The following is a 16,689-nucleotide window of genomic DNA, read 5'->3' as shown; positions in this document are numbered from 1 at the left end:
TAGTATCAACAGCAATCTTGGTCTATTAACTCCACTTTAGAAACCTTGACATTATCTTTGAGGCAGATTTCAGACTTGATAAACGGTTAATAACGCTGTGGTCAAAAGTAGCTTAGCATCACTAAAGCCAAACCATTTCCATCTTTTACTGTAGTACAGTACTACTGTGTTAGCCATTATGAATGTTGTGAGGTTAGGCAAAACGACACCTTTTATTGATTAACTAAATATTACAATATGGAAACTTTCGAGGCAACTCAGGCCCCTTCTTCAGGCAAGATGTAATCATGCTCATGCTTTTGTTTCATCCCATTTAGACTACCGTCATTCCCTCTTTACTAGTGTTTGACATTCATCTCTGTCCCTACTACAACTAATTCAAAATGCTATTGCCAGAGTCTAGCTAAGCATTAAAAAAAGGCAGCACAGTTCATCTGTGTTAGCTTCTCTTCACTGGTACCCTGTGAAATACAGGGGAGAATTTAAGATTTTATTGTTTGTATACAAAGCCTTTTTGAGTCTGCTTCAGTCCGTCTTGCTGTTCTCCTCTGTCCCTACTCATCCAAGTGTCTCAGATGCTCTAATCAATTATTGTGCTCATTAAAAATTACTTACGAATACTGTACTTCAAAGTCACCGGCACCTCTAAACTCACCATTAAGAGAAAACCTCCACATATGATATACGTATAGACTCATCCAAATTTTCCCCCGGGTTTGAATTTTGGTTTTGTTAAGTTTAATTTGGTTGTATGGATTCTTATTTGCTTTTAATGAAAATCAATTAAAAACAAATCTCCCTGGGGTCTAGTGACATGTAAGTTGAGTGCATACCCAACACAAGTCACAGAAGATAGATAGATAGATAGATAGATAGATAGATAGATAGATAGATAGAATGCTATCTATCTATCTATCTATCTATCTATCTATCTATCTATCTATCTATCTGATGTATAGTTATGCATTCCCCCCATACTTTTGGCCCTCTGGACTTGAAAAACTTTCATCTTTAGGCAATTTTTGGATGATATTTTTTGCAGGAAATTGCACCCCTTTGATAAAGTGTAATCTGAAAAGTATCTTCAGCAAAAATAATTAGAAGGACTTGAAGTTGTGCATGCCACATTAGCTGACCACTGGGGTTCACTCCCTAATGGGATGCAAGGAGTCAAAGTTAATCTTTTTCAGAAAACTTCAAAAAAATAGGGATCGGTAATATAGGCATGTATAGTAGAGTGTCATTTTATGCAATTTCAAAGTTGTTCATCATGAATATGATAATATTTTTGATATTTGATTCTTTATCATTAATTCTAGACCATGGATGTCAAACTTTGGTCCTGGAGGGCCAGAATGGCTGCAGGTTTTCATTCTAACCATATTCTAAATTATTGACCAGTTTTACTGCCAATTAACTTCTTTTATTTTAGTTTTAATTAACTTGACTCAGACCCATTAATTGTTTCTTTTTCCTTAATCAGTAACCAGACAATAATAAAAAAAAAAAAACAAGCCATCATATGACCAGCTCATCGGTGCCCATCACACAATATCTGAAAATAAAGAAAAGCTAAGATCTCAGTAAGGCTGATCTCTCAGTTCACCAAAACATTTTGACAGTGTTTTTAGAAAAAAACGGAAAATCAACAGTTTTGGAAATCTCTGCTGTGGCAGAATGAGAGCAGCAACAGGCCATGGAATTAAATAACGGGTTTAATTAACAGCAAAAATTGGCTTCTCATTAAGAAACTGGTTAGAGTGAAATTGGTTGGAATTTGAAGACCCAATTTAACTGGTCATCTGTTGGCTTGTTTCATGTCTTATTTGTGTTTGGCTGTCATTTAATGAAGAAAAGAATCAATTCAGAGGACTGAATCCTTAAAAACAGGGCTATTAAAATGAAGGAAAAAGAAGTTAATTAGCAGTGAAAACTGGTTACTGATTAGGGAAAGGGTTAGAATGAAAACCTGCAGCCATTGAGGCCCACCAGGCCTGGAGTTTGACACCCCTGTTCTAGCCCCTCTAAGAGCTACTCCCAGAAGATTATAAAATACAAATTTCAGACATTATACATTATGATTATTATATAATTTTTGACCTTTTACCAGGGCTTTCAAGAGACTGAGTGAGGAGTCTGGGTATCTGGGCTTGCGAGTGTCCTGGATAAAAACCAAGATCCAGGCTTTTAAAGACCTCTTGAGCACAACCATCAGCAGTGTGTCTGTTTGCGGAGAGAGTGTCGACCTTGTCGTGAGGTTTACTTATCTCGGCAGTGACATTCATGTCTCTGGTGACTCTTCCTATGAAGTCAGTAGATGGATTGGAAGAGCATGGGGGGGTCATAAGGTCAATGGTAAGAATCACAAGTTGTTTCGCTGTGTGGTGGGTGCAGCAATGCAATGTACCAGTGCTTGCTCCCCAAGCTGACCTGACCTGACCAGGGCCCAAGCCTTCTATGGACCTCAATCACATGGTGAAAATCAACAAATTTCTATTACAAACAAGACTATTTGGACTTTAAAAATCTAAACTGAATCCCACATCTTAATATTTCATTAATGTATTGCATAGTTGATGCAACTACTCTTATTATGTATTTTCCCTCAGGAAGTAAATCATTAGATTTCTTATTAATACCCCAAATTAGGGCAGCCTATGCTAATTCACACTTGTAATTTTTTTGTGTTAACAGTTTTAGATGGGGTCTGCCTCAGACTGTCTTGCTGATTTCCTCTGTCCCAAATCATCCACCAGATCTCTCAGACCATCTAATCAATTATTATTGTCTGTTCCACACACACATGCATGAAGCTGAGGGGTGATTGTGACTTCGCTGTAGTGGATCTTTGGCAAAGGAACAGCCTGCTGCTCTGAATAAGATCAGATAAGATCAGCTCCCATAACTGATTATTTTAAGTAATAGTTAAAAACTTACTTTTAGGACTTGTCCAACCTAACTTTGTAGTTTTAGCTCTGCTGTTTTATTTTCTAAATGTATATTTATTTTTATGGTTGTTACCTGTCAGACATTGCTCTTAGCTGTGTGTTACTTTTTGCCTTTGGTTTTTATCCTTTTTTCTAAAGTATTATGTTCTTATCTGTCATTGGTTTTATTGTTGTAAAGCACTCTGGTCAATGTTTATTTGTTTTAAAAGTGCTTTATAAATAAATTTCACCTGACTTGACTAGTCATAGTCTTAACTTGACTATTGGGTACATTCATATTGGGTACATTAATTGTCCATGCATCTGCTTTTAATACCCACTTTTCCTCAGGCATTGTGACAGGAAGCTATGGCCTATTCAAGAACAAAAGGTGTAAGGCCAGTAGATCACAGGATGGACTCACATGTACTGTACATCCACAATCGTTCATGTTATGTCTTTTTAGTGTTTCCAATCTGCCTAACAGTGATGGTCATGCTGATGCACTTAACTGAAGAGTGAGGTGTTCAGCTTAAAGCTTGACAAAAAATGACAGCTGACTGTACCAGGAGTTGTTATGGCCCTGAATTTGCAGACATATCACACTCAAAGGTAGATACCATGTTCAGAAGAGGTCAATAAAGAGAAGTTGGGTAATTATGTAGTGTCAGACACGAAAGCCTCAGAAAGCATTTTACAGGTTTGTACTGGTCAAATATGGGGAAGGAATTAAGTGTGACACAACTGCTGACATTTGTTCCATCTGCTTCATTCAAAAGGAGGAAACAAAAACCCCGGAGGATTTTTGATGTCATATCCTTTACCAACAAAACTTATGGCAAAATATAGTTTGGAAGGCATCCAAAAGTCAACACTCACTTTGGCCCCAACACCTTCTTTGGACATTCACATTAAATGAGGCATTCTGTAGGAACCAAACCTTCATTTTCTTTGTATTTGCCTTTATTTACAGTAGTCATGGGAGAAAAAACATTATTGTAGATGGGAAGTGGGCATGGTGAGAGGGACAGGGTAAGTCGTCACTGCAGTAAGCTGAAATAGAAGTCAATAATTAATCAAATGATAATGCAAATATGAACTATTGACTACAGCCTACTTGAGAAAAAATATCTTCAAGAGTTTATGATGTGCAGAAAAAAGAATTAGCGCAAGACTAAACTAACACCATGAAAATTGTGTAAAACTAGCACAGACAATAAGTAGAAGCCAAAGCATTACATACACAGAAGGCAAAAGGAAAGCAGAGATCATGTGGTAACCCATTGTTGTGTTAACTTTCTGTTTTATTATTATTTGTGAATTATTTGTCATGTTTGTTCCAATTACGTATTGTTAATTGTGTCCTTGTGTTTCTTGTATTTTGTGGGAAGAATGCCAAGGGGCGGGCCCATCCTTGCATCACTATTAGGCACCACCTCAGCCTTTAAAGGCAGATTGGGAAGGGAGGTCCTCTGTGGTTCATTAATTTGTGTAATGGTATCCTATGATAACTATTTTTTTTCTAAATTTGATCTTATAGTTCTTTAGGTCTGCAGAGGGCTGGCGCCCTACCTGGAGTTTGTTTCCTGCCTTGTGCCCTGTGTTGGCTGGGACAGGCTCCAGCAGACCCCGGTGACCCTGTAGTTGGGATGCAGCAAGTTGAATAATGGATGGATGGATAGTTCTTTAGGTTCTCTGCTTCCGTTTTTGGATTTTGATTTCTTTATAGTGTATTGGGACTTGTTCACCTTAGGATTGCCCTTAAGGCAACTCCTTTTCGTTCTATTGAGTATTTTATTTTATTTATCAATATTTCATTAATGAGTAAATCCTGATTCTTGTGTTTCTATGCAAGGCAGAGTTTTATGGTTCTTTCTTTTATGAGACATTTTTTTAAAAGCCTGTTTTACACTTTTGAGGCCTGGTCAAGAACAAAGCCTCCCATTTGCCTAGGGTAAGGCTTGCCAGGGTGAGTCCTGCTTTGTGGTAGGCCAGTGAGAATTCTGGCCTACTTTTGTTGATCTTTTTGAAGGTCTCACCCTTTTCGCTATTTTGTGTTGTGAGAATCATGACATCCATGTATAAACAAACAGAAAAGATAAACTCCAGCAGAAGATTGTGAATGGAAACAGTTCAGACGGTTACTCTACCAACTAGGTCATTGTGTCATTCACTTCTTGTTGTACCTGTAACTTAATTTTACTTTTAAGAGGACTGAGGTTGAGATGTAACATCTTTCTTTGGCCATTTTGAAACAGGTACTCTTTTTCCATTTTCCAGCAGATTGTTTCCAGAGTTCACAGCGTCAGAATGCACATGTTTTTCATTAGAAATCATACTGCTTTTACAAATGCACCTTAGTTGGAGCCCCTTAGTCTTAATGCTTTGTAAATTCATATTCTCAGTGTCATTTACCCGTTCCTTTCACTTCTATATTTTAATCACTTGCTGGTTCATTAACTATGCCCTGGTTTAGCATTCCCATGGGATTTTGCTAACTCATATATCAAAGATTGTCTGTATACTATCATCATAACTTATACTTTTTTGTTGTTTGTACAGTAATTGCCATATTGATATGGGTAATGAATCAGAGACCTATCCATGGTAGGTTCTAAAAAGGTTCAGTTTGTTGTGCCTGCATGTCCTCACAGATTCATAGTGCTGAATGACTGTCTCAGAGGTGGACAGAAAAGATGCAAAGAGAAGAGAACAAGAAAGGTTAATGATAAGCGGTTTCTCTTGTATTTGCATTGCAAAAAGTTAGTTTGTTATACACTTTAATGTAGCACAGACTTGTCACTCAAGTCTTATCAGTGCCCCGCAGATGGATCTTATTTTACTCACCTGCCTTTGAAAACTTGGAACTGGATATTCAACTCCTTAAAATGACAGATGGTTCAAAGCTCATTAAATTGTGGATGTTTCATGGACACTTTTAACATTAGCAACCTAGACGGTTAGTGACGGGAGATAACCTCAGAGTGTCTGGAACTGCTAAACAGCTCTAATTTTTTCTTGCCCAAAAATTTTATTACTAATATTTAACATTTACAAACTTCAATAATTGATTCAGTGTATTCACACAAATAAGTGTGTCTATTTCTTAATTAAGGACTTATATTACTCACTGTCTCTCTCTGTGTATATATATATATATATATATATGTGTGTGTATCCATACAGTATATAAAGCAAGTACACCCTATTAAATGTTTTTTTCATTTTTAACATATGTTGACATATTAAGAGTAGAACTTCATTTATACAGTATCCGTAAGTTAAGGTGATATAACTTAATAAGTAAAATGACACATTTACATTTTGTATTCCATTGAATAATTTAAATAAATGTAAATGGAAATCTAACATGTGAAAAAGTAACTGCACCTCTACTTTTATCTCTACCTCAAATTAGATTCAAGAGCACCATATCAGGTACAAATGTTTAGAACATCATTAGAGAGGATCTGGGAGGTACCTGACTTATTTAAACCTTATAGACATTCAGTTTAATGTATTTTATATTACAATTTACTTATTCAAACTATGATGCACATTATTAAGAAGACAGACTGCAGAGGGGTAAAACCTGTTGTTGAACCGAGAGGGCTATCTTTGATACTAGCATACTTACAACCCAATCTCAGTTTGGAAAAAAGACTGTACTTAAGGTAAGCAGGGTCATGCAGAATTGCATTAGTTCTATTTCTGCAGCATTTCTTGTATATGGACTCTACACTGTGTGCACAATTATTAGGCAAGTGAGTATTTTGACCATATCATCATTTTTAATGCGTATATTCCAACTCCAAGCTGTATTAACTTGAATGCTTATTGGATTTAAGCACGTCAGGTGATGTGTATTTGTGTAATGAGGGAGGGTGTGGCCTAAGGAGATCAACACCCTATATCAAGGTGTGCAGAATTATTAGGCAGCTAGTTTTCCTCAGGCAAAATGGGCCAAAAAAGAGGTTTAACTGACTCTGAAAAGTCAAAAATTGTAAAAAGTCTTTCAGAGGGATGCAGCACTTTTGGAATTACTAAGATATTGGTGTGTGATCACAGAACCATCAAACATTTTGTTGCAAATAGTCAACAGGGTCGCAAGAAACGTGTTGAGAACAAAAGACGCAAATTAGCTGCCAAAGATTTGAGAAGAATCAAGCGTGAAGCTACCAGGAACCCATTATCCTCCAGTACTTTCATATTCCAGAGCTGCAACCTACCTGGAGTGCCCAGAAGTACAAGGTGTTCAGTGCTCAAAGACATGGCCAAGGTAAGGAGGGCTGAAACCCAACCACCACTGAACAAGAAACATAAGTTGAAACGTCAAAACTGGGCCAAGAAATATCTGAAGACAGATTTTTTTCAAAGGTTTTATGGACCGATGAGATGAGAGTGACTCTTGATGGACCAGATGGATGGACCTGTGGATCAGTAATGGCACAGAGCTCCACTCCAACGTGGAGGTGGGGTACTGGTATGAGCTGGTATTTTTAAAGATGAGCTAGTTGGACCTTTTTGCATTGAAGATGAACTCAAAATCAACTCCCAAACCTACTGCCAGTTTTTCGAAGACACTTTCTTCAAACAGTGATACAGGAAAAAGACCATGATTTTTATGCAGGCCAATGCTCCATTACTTTCATTGAAGTTCTCCACTGTGTGGCCAGCCAGTAAAGGCCTTAAAGATGAAGGAATAATGACATGGCCCCCCTTCCTCATCTGACCTAATCCCTATCGAGAACTTGTGGGCACTTCTTAAACGCTAGATTTACGGGGGAGAAAAACAATACACCTCTCTGAAGAGTGTCTGGGAGGCTGTAGTCACTGCTCCACAAAAAGCTGATCGTCAACAGATCAAGAAACTGACACTCCATGAATGGAAAGGCTTATGACTGTTATTGGAAAGAAGGGTGGCTATATTGGTCATTGATTGATTGATTTATTTTTTTTGAAATGTCAGAGATGTTTATTTGTAAATTTTGAGGTGTTTGTTTATTATTCTCACTATAACAGATGAAAATAAACAAGTGAGATGGGAAAATTTTCATTTTTCCTTTAGTTGCATAATAAATCTGCACACTAATAGTTGCCTAATAATTGTGCGCACATATGTATTCCCCTGATGATGTTCACACTCACATTTCCGTTGTGAAACATTCAGGTTTCAGGTTTATTAACATTTTGGATTGACTGATAGCACTGTGTTTGTTCCATATTAAAATTAATCCTCAAAAATACAACTTGCCTAATAATTCTGCACTCCCTGTACAGTACGAAGAATATAACCAGTGATACACTGTGCCTGCTTCACCAACTTTGTAGTGATCTGTTTTGCGGACTTACATGTTTCCAAAGAAGACTGTGATCCCCATGTCAGTACACTCTCAATAGTATTGCAGTAGAAGTTCGCCAGTATTTGTTTCCACATACCACATCTCCTCAATCATCTGAGGACGTGAAGGCACTGCAGTGCATTTTTCATGATTGCAGTGGTGTTTTGTGATCAGTTTAGTTTCTCTGAGATTAAGAGACTGATACATTTGAAACTATATACTTTCTGCATTGCTGATCCTTCAATGCAGAATGGTGAGTAGTCCTCTCCTGAGGTCCAGAATCATTTCTTTACTGAAATCATTTTCTTTACTGAAAGATGCTGAATGAATTCTCTAAGAACTCTAGAATTTCATTGAGGGACCTTTCATCGAGGGTAGCTCTTGCCACTGTAGATGTTATAGAAGTGCATGAGAGGTATGCTAGAAGACAACATCTGCTATACAGAAAGAACATCAGGACAAGACTAAAGTTTGTCTATGAAAACCAAGGCAAAGACCAGAGTACTTTTTTTGTATTTTTTTCATACAACTTTACCTGGATTAGTAAAAGTAGGAGAACAGAAAAAAACAGGGAAACGTGTGCATCAAAAGAATCAGATTTAAAAAAACTTGGCATAAGCATATTTCTACACAATTTACCTTTATAAATCATGGTCTTCTTGTAAAAATGTGTACATAAATGTGCTTCAAACTCCGCCTGAATTGCCACCCTGAAACAATCATACATGGACAATGCTAATCAACATCAAACATTAGCAATCACAATGTTACAGAACTTCATTGGCTGGTAGAGCAGTGCCTTACCAACAAGGCAGCCACCACATACAGTACCATCACATCTGCCAAAACTACTTTGTTTCAAAATAAGTGAATTACAGATTGACATAGGCCACCAGCCCATGACGTTTATAAGTCTCACCTGGGCATCACAGATGACTTGTACATTTTTGGAATGTAACTGCTTACAGTTAACCCCTAAACCACTGGAAACGGCTATAGTCAGGCTCCTAATGCAATTTGCCAGTATGCTGGAACCAAGTATATTCGGCAATGTACATTCATTGAACGCCACAGCTGGCTATAGCCAGTTCCTAGTGCAATTTGCCAGCACACAGGAGCTGAGTATATTCGGCGACATACATTCATTGAATACCGCAACTGGCTATAGTCACTTCCCAGTGCAATTGGCCAGCACGCCAGAGCTGATCAGTCAGTGCCGTAGATTCATTGAGCAGCAGGAGCAGTGACTCCTTCAGCATCACTGTCCCTGGGATTCAGCCACTGTACTAGACTAGCCTTCAGTCATCAGCATTTACCTCTGTGTGCTTGCGTGCTGCCAGTTCAAGCGCAGCTGGCTCAGTTTACTGAATTTCATCAATGGCGTCAGTTGCACCTTGTACATATTGTTCCAGTAGTTTTTTTAATTGTTTTTACAGTTCATTGGCAGTGTGTAAAATGATCAGTGTTGCAGTAATTGTGATGCTCTTTGTATGAAACAAATGTGTTCCATTAAAATTTCACTTTTTCTTTGTGAATTGTGACGTTTACCCCCAAATATGTGGCAGTTTAAGGGCAAATAAAAGCAGCACTATTCTAGCTAGATGCCCTTATTGCAATGGATGTGCAGTAAAGTGTTCGATTATGTTAGGAGACCTGTACACTGATGCAAATTGCATTTGTATCTTGGTAAAAACGTGTTTTCTCTATATACACTGTCACACACGTGCGCATGGGAGGCAGCTAAAGGGGCTGAATGAGGGCAATTTCATGCCAGACCAACGGGTGGTTTGTGTACTAATCCTTTCTCTCTTTCCACTGCAGACCACTTATAGGAAATTCCGCCTGGCCCTGATGACGTCATTTACAACAACACCACTTACAGTTCTGGAAACTAATAACGTCACTTCCGGTTACGGCACAAACAATGTCACTTCCAGTTCGGGGCCCAATGACATCACTTCCTCTGCTTGCCTTAAAGCCACCATCTTTGCCACAGCAATTCAGTTCTGTTTTGGACTTTAACCTGTACACATCTGTGCATCAATTCAATCCTTTTTGCAGCCAGGAACAATATATACAAGTGGCTGCCCCAAACTTTTTTGTGGTTACTTTTGTTTGCCTTTGACAACACCCACACTCAAAGAAATGATAGCAGATAGTCAATATAAACTGATGAATAACCATAAAAGTTCTCTGTTCAAATACATAGCATTTGTCTTCATAAAAGAGAACATAATCACAGTCTGTGTATAGTTATGTATTAATTCATAATTTTTGAGGTGTAATATGCTTATATTAATGCACATTCTAATAACAGCTTAGTGATATGAATTATTATGCATGTGAGTTGCCATATATCTGTTTTAGCTGCATTTTCCTGCTTGATCAAGGGTGTCGTCATTTCTCAGTTTCTCTGAAATGTTGCATACAGGTGGATCAGAGCTGCGGTAAGCATACACATGTTCTCCTGTCAAGTTTTTCTTTTGTAAACCCCAATGTGTGTTTTTGTGCGTTTATAAATCTGACCATAGGACTTCTGGAACAATGGACAGACAAGTCACTTTCGTCATAGTACTAGAAGACCTGTTTGGCAAAAACCAAAGGTAGCATTTGGCTTGAAGAACCTGATACCAACTGTGGTGGGTGAAAAAATTATTGTCTGGGGCTTCTTTGCTGGATCAGTGCCTCGACTCTAATATGAATTCTTTAATTTACTAAAGGGTGCTTGAGGATAATGTGACACCATCTGTCAGAAGACTGAAGCTCAACCAAAAATGGACCTTGCACGTACCATAATGACCTTAAACGTACCTGTAAATCCACCAAGGAATGTCTGAAAAGAAAGAAATGGAGGTCTTCTGGCAAAGCCAAAGACCAGGGGCCTCATGTATAAATGGTGCGTACACACAAAAATGTTGCCTAAGCCTGTTTCCACTCTCAAATCACGATGTATAAAACATAAACTTGGCATAAAGCCACGCACATTTTCACGCTAGCTAAAACCCTGGCATATGCAAGTTATCCGCACGATTTTGCAAACTGCCGGCACACAGTGTCAAAGCAGTGCTTTTGTTCCAGTATGGAATCACAGCTCTACAGCAGCTGATTGGAAAGAGAATTATCAGTATACAGCATCAAGCACACGCTGCCTCAGCCATGCTGTCTATTGAACTGCTTTCATACGGCAAACGCTTCAGAGCATTTCCTGTAGGGACATCGCAGTTCAGAATCAGTTTCATCCCAAGAACTGTAAACACACTCCATCAGTCCATCAAGTACTCCTTGTAGAATGCTTTGTACTTATAAGTACAATTACCTCACTGTAAACTTGCACTAAAGTTATTATATTGCACAACCTAAGCCACTTTATAAAGCGCATATTTACGTATGATGACAATATCATTCTTAAGATGAAATGCAGCAAAATATGTTTATTACATTATACAGATAAAATGTTAACATCACTTAAATAATCTATATTTTTTAATAATTAAACATGTGAGGACACGGTGTCACTGCGCTAGCTAGTTCAGGGATTGTTCCTGCCTCATGCTGTATTCTTGCTGGCACGACACTGGAAGGAAAGATGGATGGAATAATTAAACATGTACAGTGATCCCTCCTCGATCATGGGGATTGTGTTCAAGAACCCCCTGCGAAAGGTGAAAATCCGCAAAGTAAAAACCATATGTTTATATGGTTATCTATACTAATAAAAGGCACAGCCCTCACTCACTCACTCACTCACTCACTCATCACTAATTCTCCAACTTGCCGTGTAGGTAGAAGGCTGAAATTTGGCAGGCTCATTCCTTACAGCTTACTTACAAAAGTTGGGCAGGTTTCATTTCGAAATTCTATGCGTAATGGTCATAACTGGAACCTATTTTTCTCCATATACTGTAATGAACTTTAGCTCGATGGCCGTGGGGGGCGGAGCTGCGTGTCACATCATCACGCCTCCCACGTAATCACGTGGACTGACTGTGAACGCAGTACGTAAAAAAGAAGGAAGAGCTCCCAAAGAGCGCTGAAGAAAAATGGCAAATACTTTATTCGCGAGATACAAGTTCAATGAGAAGACACGAGGTATAAATGAGACTTTGGATTACTTTGTAACAGAGTTAAAATTGCTGTAGCGAGAAACTTTTAAGTGCCGGGTCTTAGCTAACATTAAATAAAGCCGTGGACATCGCAACATCACATAAGAGAGCAGCTCACGTGAACTGACTGAACGCAGTACGAGTGATCACTTCCATGCATCAAACCTGTTCAAAAAATGCATTACACAATTGACAAGGTGGGAAAAGAATATGCTAGCGTGGTCTTGCGGAAGCAACTTCGTCACTCTGCCACCAAATACTCACAGAAAAATCCAGTTAAGTTAATACAGTTAATACACACGCTGCCTCTAGAGTTTCTTCACACTCAATGTATTCCTCGCATCCCCGTTACACCCTCTGATCTCCCATTTCAATTCAGATGCCTCCAATTTCCAGTAAGGCTCTTCTGCGCGATGACAAGTAATAAGTCTCAGGGACAGACCCTACAAAAGTTGCCATTGATTTCAGGCAAGATTGCTTTTCTCCTGGACAACTATACGTTGCATTCTCAAGAGTGAGCTTGCGCAGCCTCGTCATATTACAACCAGAGTGCGGAACTGACAACGTGATATATAAAGAGAACTATAATAAACGAACAATAAAACAGCGGAGAACCCGTGGATTAAATAAAAAGGCAGCTTCCTTGGCAAAGCAAGGAAAACGGATGGCTTTATATTTCGTTCGTTTATAAAACAGCGGAGAAGCTGTATAAAGGCTGCTTCACAAAAAACCAGCGGAGCGCCTTATATGTGCAAGCAGTCAGCTAAAGAAAGGAATCCATAAATATCTATAATCGTAATAAACAAACAAAAAATAGCATACAAGCCGTGGATTAAATAAAGGAAATGGGTACCTGAACAGTAGAGTAAGTCTCGAATAGCTACACAATAACTATAACAATCGTAATAAACGAACAATAAAACAGTACAGAACCGCAAAGCAAGGAGAAATGACGGCCTTATACGCCGTTCGTTTATAAAGCAGCAGGGAAGCTGTGTGAAGGCAGCTACACAAAAAAACAGCAGAGCGCCACACTCTGAATGTATTCCTCGCATCACCGTTATACCCTCCAATCTCCCATTTCAATTGAAATGCCTCCCATTTCCAGTAAGGCTCTGCTTCGCGATGACAATTAATAAGTCTCAGGGACTGACCCTACAAAAGTTTGCCATTGATTTGAGGCAATATTGCTTTTCTCCTGGACAAATATACGTTGCATTCTCAAAAGTAATCTCAGTGCACAGCTTGGTTATATTACAACCGGAGTGCTGAACTGACAACGTGGTATACAAAGAGATCTTTAACAGATAGTTATTGGTATATTTTCCCTCAGTTTAAAAAGGTTTTCTTTCTTCTTAATAAAAATTTAAAAGCAGTTCTTCGTCGCTGCGAAGCGCGGGGATTTTGCTATATACAGTATATATATATATATATGTAGATATATGTATGTATGTGTATATGTATATATGTGTCTGTGTGTATATATATACTGTATATGTATATGTGTGTGTATGTATGTATGTATATGTATGTGTATATATATATATATATATGTTGATATGTGTATATATATATGTTGTGGAGGACTGCCGGCTTCCCATGCCGGTCCGCACCCCCAGGCCGCCAGGAGGAGCTCTCCCGACAGCAGAATCGTGCCCCGAGTTCCAGCAGGGCCTTATGGACTATGTAATTTTTTACATAGCCCTGCTGGATACCTTGGGGACCACCGGGAGTCGCTGTAGGAGGGCTCATGGGCCCTTGTGTGCCCTATAACCAGGGAGTACATCACGGTCACGTGACAGGAAGAAACAACGTGCTCCCGGGGTGAAGAACAGGACTGTTTGCCCTGACCCGGAAGGAAAAAGGAACTGTGGACTGTTGGGACAGAAACACCTCTGAGTCAGGGGCTATAAAAGGGTGGTGCCTCACTCCAGACAACGAGCTGAGCTGGGAGGTAGGGTGGTTAAGTGTCTGGGCGAGGAGGATTTGGTTTATTGTTGTTTTGTATATGAGTAGTGTGGAAGGTGCTTGGTACATTGTGGGAAAAGAAAATAAAAAGTATTGGACTTGTATCTGGTGTCTGGAATTCTACCTCAGGGTTCAAGGGAGCACTAGCGCCCCCTACTGCCACAATGTATATATATATGTAGATGTGTATATATATATATATATATATATATATATACATATATATATATATATATATATAGATATGTGTATGTGTACATATGTGTATATGTAGATATGTTTATATGTACGTATATATGTATATGTATATATGTTTATATGTGTGTGTGTCTGTGTGTATATATATATATGACAGCAACACTCATAACAGTCACAAAACAATTACATTGACAATCATGTTACGTTATTTTTAAAATGATTCCTTTTCTTTTTCATAACTTCTTTAACACACTACTTCTCCACTGCGAAGCACAGGTATTTTGCTAGTTTTTATATATTTTAAGCCCTTATAAACTCTCCCACACTCATATAAACATTTCCCACACAGTTATACAGCATAAACCCTTTATATTCTCTTAGATATTAGGTAAGGTTCGTTGAAATTATTTATGTAAACACACTGTTTATATACTATGCACAAACATACGTATCGTATATCATTGAGGAGTTTTATTTAATACATAATTCAGTTTTAAACACACTGTAATTGATTAGGTAATAAAATAAATGAAAAATCTACAACATGTAAATATAAATAAAACCTAAATGTTAATGGCATCCTACAGCGGCGTAGCTGTTCCCTTCCTTTAACATATCCAAAACTTTTACCTTTTTGGCAATCGTTAGCACCTTCCGTTGGTGCTTGGACACAGCCACGGAAGCAGTAGCAGGAGCAGATAGTTTTGGAGACATAACGAAGGGCTTGACAGTGCACAAAGATAAACACAAAAGAGCACAAAAGTTAACTCTTTACACAGCGAAACACGTTGATGCTGAATGAGCGAGACGAGATGCTGGCTAACGCAAAGCGGAATCGAATGCTGCTCTCCGTCACTGAGCCAATCAGCACCCAGGAACTTAACCGTGTACTCTGATTGGGTAGCTTCTCAGCCATCCGCCAATTGCGTCCCTTGTATGAAATCAACTGGGCAAACCAACTGATGAAGCATGTACCAGAAATAAAAAGACCCATTGTCCGCAGAAATCCATGAACTAGTGGAAAATCCGTGATATATATATAGATATACTTACATATAAAATCCGTGATAGAGTGAAGCCACGAAAGTCAAAGCGCAATATAGCGAGGGATTACTGTACTATGAAGACATGTCAATGTCCCTTAAAAGTTTTGAAGAATTGGCATTCTAAGCTTACAGATGACTTAACATCTATTACAGGGCTGATTGTGTGGTGATTGGTTACTTGGAGAAATAAAAAGAAGGACAGGAATTGGAGGTTAGTACGTTTGAAAGAGACAATACTGCTGCAATAAATTCTTTCATCGGTCGTGCGCGGCGCAGCAAGCATCTTGCAGGAGGCAGGAAAAATCTCTGGACAGGGCGCCAGCTCATCACTATCACTGCGCCACCGTGTTCCCATGTTTAATAACATGCTTTAAGTCCTATCATCATGAAAATGATATCAAGTATACATCTCAGTACAGTGGACCCTTGACTTAAAACTCAATTCGTTCACGAGGGCTGGTTGTAACTCAAGTTGGTTGTAAGTCAAGACTATTTTTCCCATAAGAAATAATGGAAATACCCATAATGCGCTCCGAACCTCCCACAGCAACACTTACTTAACCTTTTCATAATAGGGTTGTATAATGCGCATAATTTACCAAAACACCAATAATTTTTCTAATGTACTAACCAAAAAGTTATAAAAATCCAGAAACAACAATTTCATACTGTACTCACCATTTAATTTGACATCTTTGGGCTGCAGGAAGGGAGGAGGAGGAGGAGACTGAAACGGAAGGTGGTTATTGTTTAGAAGGAGCCTCCTTATGCAAATCCTTTCTTTGTAAAATTGTCGAGATGGTGGATTTCGACATGCTGTACATATTAGCGAGATCGGTCACGAACGCCACTCTCATATTTCCGCACAATTTCCTTCCTGTGATTGCTGTTTCTCAAGTTAATAATGACAGTAGTCGAGCACTCAGTTCAAAGCTGGCCGTATTGTGAACTGCTGTAATAATACACTCCAAAGCAAGCCGGTGCTGACTCAGCCTGATGACATCATCATGTGCCACGCCAGCCCGCTAGCTAACATCTTAACAATCACTTTCTTTACCTTCGTTACCTTCTCTTCCTTCCTTAGCAATTATGCGTCTTGCTAGCC

The sequence above is a fragment of the Polypterus senegalus genome, chromosome 11 (genome assembly GCF_016835505.1).
Source record: "Polypterus senegalus isolate Bchr_013 chromosome 11, ASM1683550v1, whole genome shotgun sequence".
NCBI lineage: Eukaryota > Metazoa > Chordata > Cladistia > Polypteriformes > Polypteridae > Polypterus > Polypterus senegalus.
This window is presented reverse-complemented; position numbering follows the sequence as displayed.